The sequence below is a fragment of the Adiantum capillus-veneris genome, chromosome 11, assembly GCF_014529385.1.
Source record: "Adiantum capillus-veneris isolate H3 chromosome 11, ASM1452938v2, whole genome shotgun sequence".
Lineage (NCBI taxonomy): Eukaryota > Viridiplantae > Streptophyta > Polypodiopsida > Polypodiales > Pteridaceae > Adiantum > Adiantum capillus-veneris.
The window spans coordinates 152,058,474-152,064,245 of NC_140941.1; the positions used below are offsets into that span (position 1 = coordinate 152,058,474).

The 5,772-nt window shown below is 43.6% G+C and overlaps 1 pseudogene; it reads left to right on the forward strand.

Annotated features, from left to right (window-relative positions):
* The first annotated feature begins 1,878 nt into the window (after positions 1–1,878).
* On the forward strand, positions 1,879–5,244 carry LOC147448241 (putative pentatricopeptide repeat-containing protein At3g05240; annotated as a pseudogene).
* Positions 5,245–5,772: the final 528 nt, after the last annotated feature.

Genomic DNA, 5,772 nt, shown 5'->3' on the forward strand with positions numbered 1-5,772 from the left:
AACAATAGGTTCTCTTGTTATTTATGCCGTTTAATATGGCTCGTATGCTTATTGACAGCGCTACGCCATCATCCTCTCTGGGTCTATAGGCCTACGGCTACCTCCACCCTGTGTAGTCTCCTGGGCATGCAACACCTAAAGTAACAAGAAAGTGCACATACAACTGCTTAATGCTCACGGCTCATGTGTGACAGTCCTCGTGTTGCTGAACAACTCCTTGAATCTAAAGAGCTCTCTGTTGCAGAGTGCAAGTCTTGAATTGAGGCACCTCTCAACCCAGCAGTAGGGCAACAACAACTGAGAGAGAATTCATGATGAGATTGTATACTTCAGAAGATGCAAAGGCAAGTCTCGGGAAACGCACAACAACAGCAAGGCAAAAAGATTTAGGTTGTTTTCAGTTTCCTATCCAGAGCATGGACTCTTGGAATGCACTGTTTGTAGGATATGCCTCACAAGAGAAAGCTGTAGTCTGTTTTCAACAGATGCAAAGTGAGGGCCTCTTGCCAAATGCAATCACCTACGCATGCTTCTTGAAGGCATCTGGCTCTACACAAGATGCTGATATGGGCACAAAAATTCACAATTATATTGTTAGTCAGAGACAATTGAAAAAAGACATCGTGCTTGGCAATGTCCTGGTCGATATGTATGCCAAATATCGTGCACTTGAGAAATCACAAAAAGTGCTTGAAGAGCTTCTTGTACGAAATCTCATCTCTTGGAACTCACTGATTGAAGGATGTGCCGAACATCACGGGAGCAAGCAAGATCTATAATTATTTTCAGCTGATACGAAGCGAGCATATCTCTCTACATGAAGCGAACGCATCTCTCTAGATGCAATCACCTAGGCTTGCATCCTGAAGGCATGTCGCAATTTGGAAGATACTGAGATGGACAAAATCCTTGGGTTGTTTTGAAAAAATGCAAAGTGAGGCTATTTCTCCGCTCAATGGGCATTGTCTTGGTTGATATGTATGACAAATGTGATGCACTTGAGAAAGCACAAAAAGTGCTTGAGCAGCTTCGTGTCCGGAATGTCATCTCTTGGAATGCACTGATTGCGGGATGTGCGTAACAGTAGCAAGTGTATTCCTCCAAATGTAGCCACCCATCCTTTCATCTTGAAGGCTATTCTTACATCTAGAAAGCATGTGGCTCTACACAAGTGCTTGAGGAGCTTCTTGTCTGGAGTGTAGACTCTTGGAATGCATTGATTGCATGGTTTTCCCCATATGAGAAAGTTGTAGGCAGTTTCCAACAAATGCGAAGTGAGGTCCTCTGAGTTAGAGGCTATTGAAATAAGATGTCATGCTTGAATTGAGGCACCTCTCGACCAACAATAGGGCAGCAACAACTGAGAGAGAATTCATGACGAGATCATATACTTCAGAAGATGCGAAGGCAAGTCTCCAGATGCATCTTGCACCTTGATGACATGGATTAGAGTATGTATGCTTGACATGTATGTCGAATGTGGTGCCCTCACCAAAGCAGGTAAGTGCTTGATGGGCATCCTTTTTGGGATGTCTCTTGTAGTGCTTTGATTGCAAGATATACTCAAGACAGCTGTGGCAAGGAAACTTTGGGTTCTTTTCACAAGATTTGAAGCAAAGATTTGCAAGCACTTTGAAAGCCTCCCCCTGGGTGATATAATTCATGATGAGAGTGCTATAGGCATGGGTTGTTCAAAAATTTCAAGATGCCATGCCTAGCACTATCTTGGTCGATATGTGTGCCAACTGTGGTGTGCTTGAGAAAGCACAAAAAGTGCTTGAGGAGCTTCCTATCCAGAATGTTGTCTCTTGGAATGCACTAATTGCGGGATGTGCACAACAAGAGTAGGGCCACAAAGCTACTCTCTATTTCCAACGGATGCAAAGCGAGCTCTCTCGGTTTCCAACAGATGGAAAGCAAGCTCTCTCTATATCCTCATGTACAGATGACTTGGAACAGCGTCTCTTGGAATGCATTGGTCGCAGGAAACGCACAACAGGAGCAAGGCAAAAAGCTTTACGTTGTTTTCGGTTTCCTATCTAGAGCGTGGACTCTTGGAATGCACTGATTGTAGGATATGCCTCACAAGAGAAAGCTCTAGTCTGTTTTCAACAGATGCAAAGTGAGGGCCTCGCGCCAAATGCAATCACCTTCGCATGCTTCTTGAAGGCATCTGGATCTACGCAAGATGTTGATATGGGCACAAAAATTTACAATTGTATTGTTAGTCAGAGAAAATTGAAAGAAGATGTCATGCTTGGCAGTGTCCCGGTTGATATGTATGTCAAATATCGTGCACTTGAGAAAGCACAAAAAGTGCTTGAGGAGCTTCTTGTCCAAAATCTCGTCTCTTGGAACGCACTGATTGCAGGATATGCCAAACATCAGGGGAGCGAGCAAGATCTATAATATTTTTTAGCTGATGTGAAGCAAGCATATCTCAGGCTACATGAAGCGAGTGCATCTATCTAGATGCAATCACCTAGGCTTGCATCTTGAAGGCATGTCGCAATTTGGAAGATATCGAGATGGACAAAATCCTTGGGTTGTTTTGAACAAATGCAAAGTGAGCCTATCTCTCCGCTCAGTGGGCATTGTCTTGGTTGATATGTATGCCAATTGTGATGCACTTGAGAAAGCACAAAAAGTGCTTGAGCAGCTTCGTGTCCGGAATATCATCTCTTGGAATGCACTGATTGCGAGATGTGCATAACAGTAGCAAGTGTATTCCTCCAAATGCAGCCACCCATCCTTTCATCTTGAAGGCTATGCTTACATCTATAAAGCATGTGGCTCTACACAAGTGCTTGAGGAGCTTCTTGTCTGGAGTGTAGACTCTTGGAATGCATTGATTGCAGGGTTTTCCCCATAGGAGAAAGTTGTAGGCAGTTTCCAACAAAGGGGAAGTGAGGTCCTCTGAGATCTTCTCTCCAGATACGATCACCTACGCATGCATATTGAAGGCGTGTGACTCTATGCAAGATGCTAATATGGGCACAAAAATTCAAAAGTATATTGTGGGTCAGAGGCTATCAAAATAAGATGCCATGTTTGGCAATGGATTGTTCAATATGTATGCCAAATGTGGTGCGCTTGAGAAATCACAAAAAGTGCTTGAGGAGCTTCTTGTCCAGAATGTTGTCTCTTGGTTTGCACCGATTGCGGGATCTACGCAACAAGAGTAGGGCTAGTAAGTTGAAAAAATATGCCATGCTTGGCACTATCTTGTTCCATATGTATGCCATCTCTGTTGTGCTTGAGAAAGCACAAAAAGTGCATGAGTAGCTTTCTATCCAGAATATCGTCTCTTGGACTGCACTGATTGCGAGATGTGCACAACAAGAGCAGGGCCAAAAAGCCCTAGGATTTTTCAAGTGGATGAAAAGCAAGCTCTCCCTGTATCCTCATGCAAGGATTACTTGGAACAACGTCCCTTGGAATGCCCTCGTCATGACGGGATACGCACAACAAGAGTTGGACCAAAAAGCTCTAGGATGTTTTCAGTGAATGCAAGGGAATTGTATTTCTCCAACTTCAGTCACCTATGCTTTTGTCTGGAAGGCATGTGACTCTGTGCAAGTGCTTGAGGAGCTTCCTGTCTCGGTGTGCACTCTGATATTGTTATTTAAGGATTGCTGCAAGAAATTGTCGTGCTTGGAAATGCCTTGGTTGATACGTATGCTAAATGTGGTACACTTCAAAAAGAACAAAACGTGTCTGAGGAGCTTCCTCTCCCGAATACCGCTTCTTTGAGTGCATTGATTGCGAGATACGCACAACAGGAGCAGGGCCAAAAAGCTCCCAGCTATTTTCAGTGGATGCCAAGCGGGGGTCTCTCTCCAGATGCAATTACACACGTGTGCATCTTCAAGGCATGTAGTAGAGATTTCCAACCCCAAGGGCTATTGAGAGGAGATATTGTGCTTGGCAGTTCTTTGGTCGTATGCCAAATGTGGTGCACTTGAGAAAGCACAAAAACTATTTGAGGAGCTTCCTGCTTGAAATTTTGCCTCTTGGAGTGCACTGAATACGGGACGTGCATAACAAGAGAAAAGCCAGAAAGCTCTAGGCTGCTTTCAACAGATGGAAAGCATTGGAATGCATTGGTCGTGGGATACGCACAACAAGAGTAGGCCAAAAATTGTTTTCAGCAGATGCAAAGCAAGGGCCTCTCTATAGATGAAATCACCTATGTATGCATCTTGAAGGCATGTGGCACAAGATGCTGATATGGACACAAAAAGATGTTATGATGATATGGACACAAAAATCAATTATGTTGTTTGTCAGAGTCTGTTGGAAAAAGTTGTCATGCTTGGCACTATCTTGGTTGATATGTATGCCAAATTTGGTGCGCTTGAGAAAGATGTTGTGCTCGGCATTGTCTTGGTTGATATGTATGCCAAATGTGGTGCACTTCAAAAATCACAAAAAGTGCTTGAGAAGCTTCTTGTCTGGACTTCTCGAAATGCACTGATTGGGGATTTTCACAACAATAGTAGCTCCAGAGTCCGAGTGTGGACTCTTGGAACGTAGTGATTTCAGGATGCTCTAGATTTTTCTCAGTAGATGCAATCACTTGTGCATGCATCTTGAAGGCATGTGGCTCTATGCACAACAAGAGTAGGGCTAGAAAGATTTTATGTATGCCCAATGTGGTGCGCTTGAGAAAGCAAAAAAACTGCTTGAGGAGCTTCTTGTTTGAAATGTCGCCTCTTGGAATGCATTGAATGTGGGATGTGCATAACAAGAGCAGAGCCATAAAGCTCTAGGTTGTTTTCAGCGGATGCAAATTCTTGGAATGCACTGGTCGTGGGATACGCGCTACAGAAGCAGGGCCAGAAAGCTCTAGTCTATTTTCAGCTTCCTATCTAGAGTGTGGACTCTTGGAATGCATTGATTGTAGGATTTGCCCCACAAGAGAAAGATCTAGTTTGTTTTCAGTAGATGCAATCACCTACGCATGCATCTTGAAGGCATGTGGTGCAAGATGCTGATATGGGCACAAAAAATCACAATTATATTGTTTGTCACAGTTTGTTGAAATATGTCGTCCTAGGCACTGTCTTTGTTGATATGTATGCCAAATGTGGTGCGCTTGAGAAATATGTCGAGCTTTGCACTCTCTTGGTCAATATGTATGCCAAATGTGGTGTGCTTCAAAAAGCAAAAATAGTGCTTGTGGAGCTTCCTACTCAGAATGTCACCTCTTGGAATGCACTGATTGTGGGCTTCCTTTTGTGAAGTGTTTCTAGCCATTTTCTTGCTTGCTGGCTTGTTGGCTCAATTCATTGCAATTTGAAGCTTCCTCAAATTTTTGGGTTCTCTCTTTGTGGGCAGCAAAGCTAGGTTTACTGCTTCTCGCAACATTGCCCACAAATTATTTTGATAGAGGTTCTCTGTCTTGAAGAGTTACGAGCTCGCTCTTAGCAAACGTCTCGGATCAGGTCACGGTAAGGATGCTGTTAATTTAATACCTCCGCCCCTTCTCGAGCAATATTCTGGCTGTAGATTGTCAATTCAAAAGAATTTTCTTAGCATTTGGAAACAAATAAGTGGATGGTGTTGGCCATTGTTAAGAGAAAGATGAGCTAGATCTGGGAAGGTAAAGCTGCCACTTGTGGGCTCAGATTGTACTGAGGCTCCTTGCGAAACAACATATGGAGGATCAATGGGGCTCACTGAGGGAGTCTCCATTTGTGACAGGGTTGGTTGGTTGGCCTTTCCCGTATCCAAGAATCTCATTAGGCATGTTGAAGGCATGTTGATCCC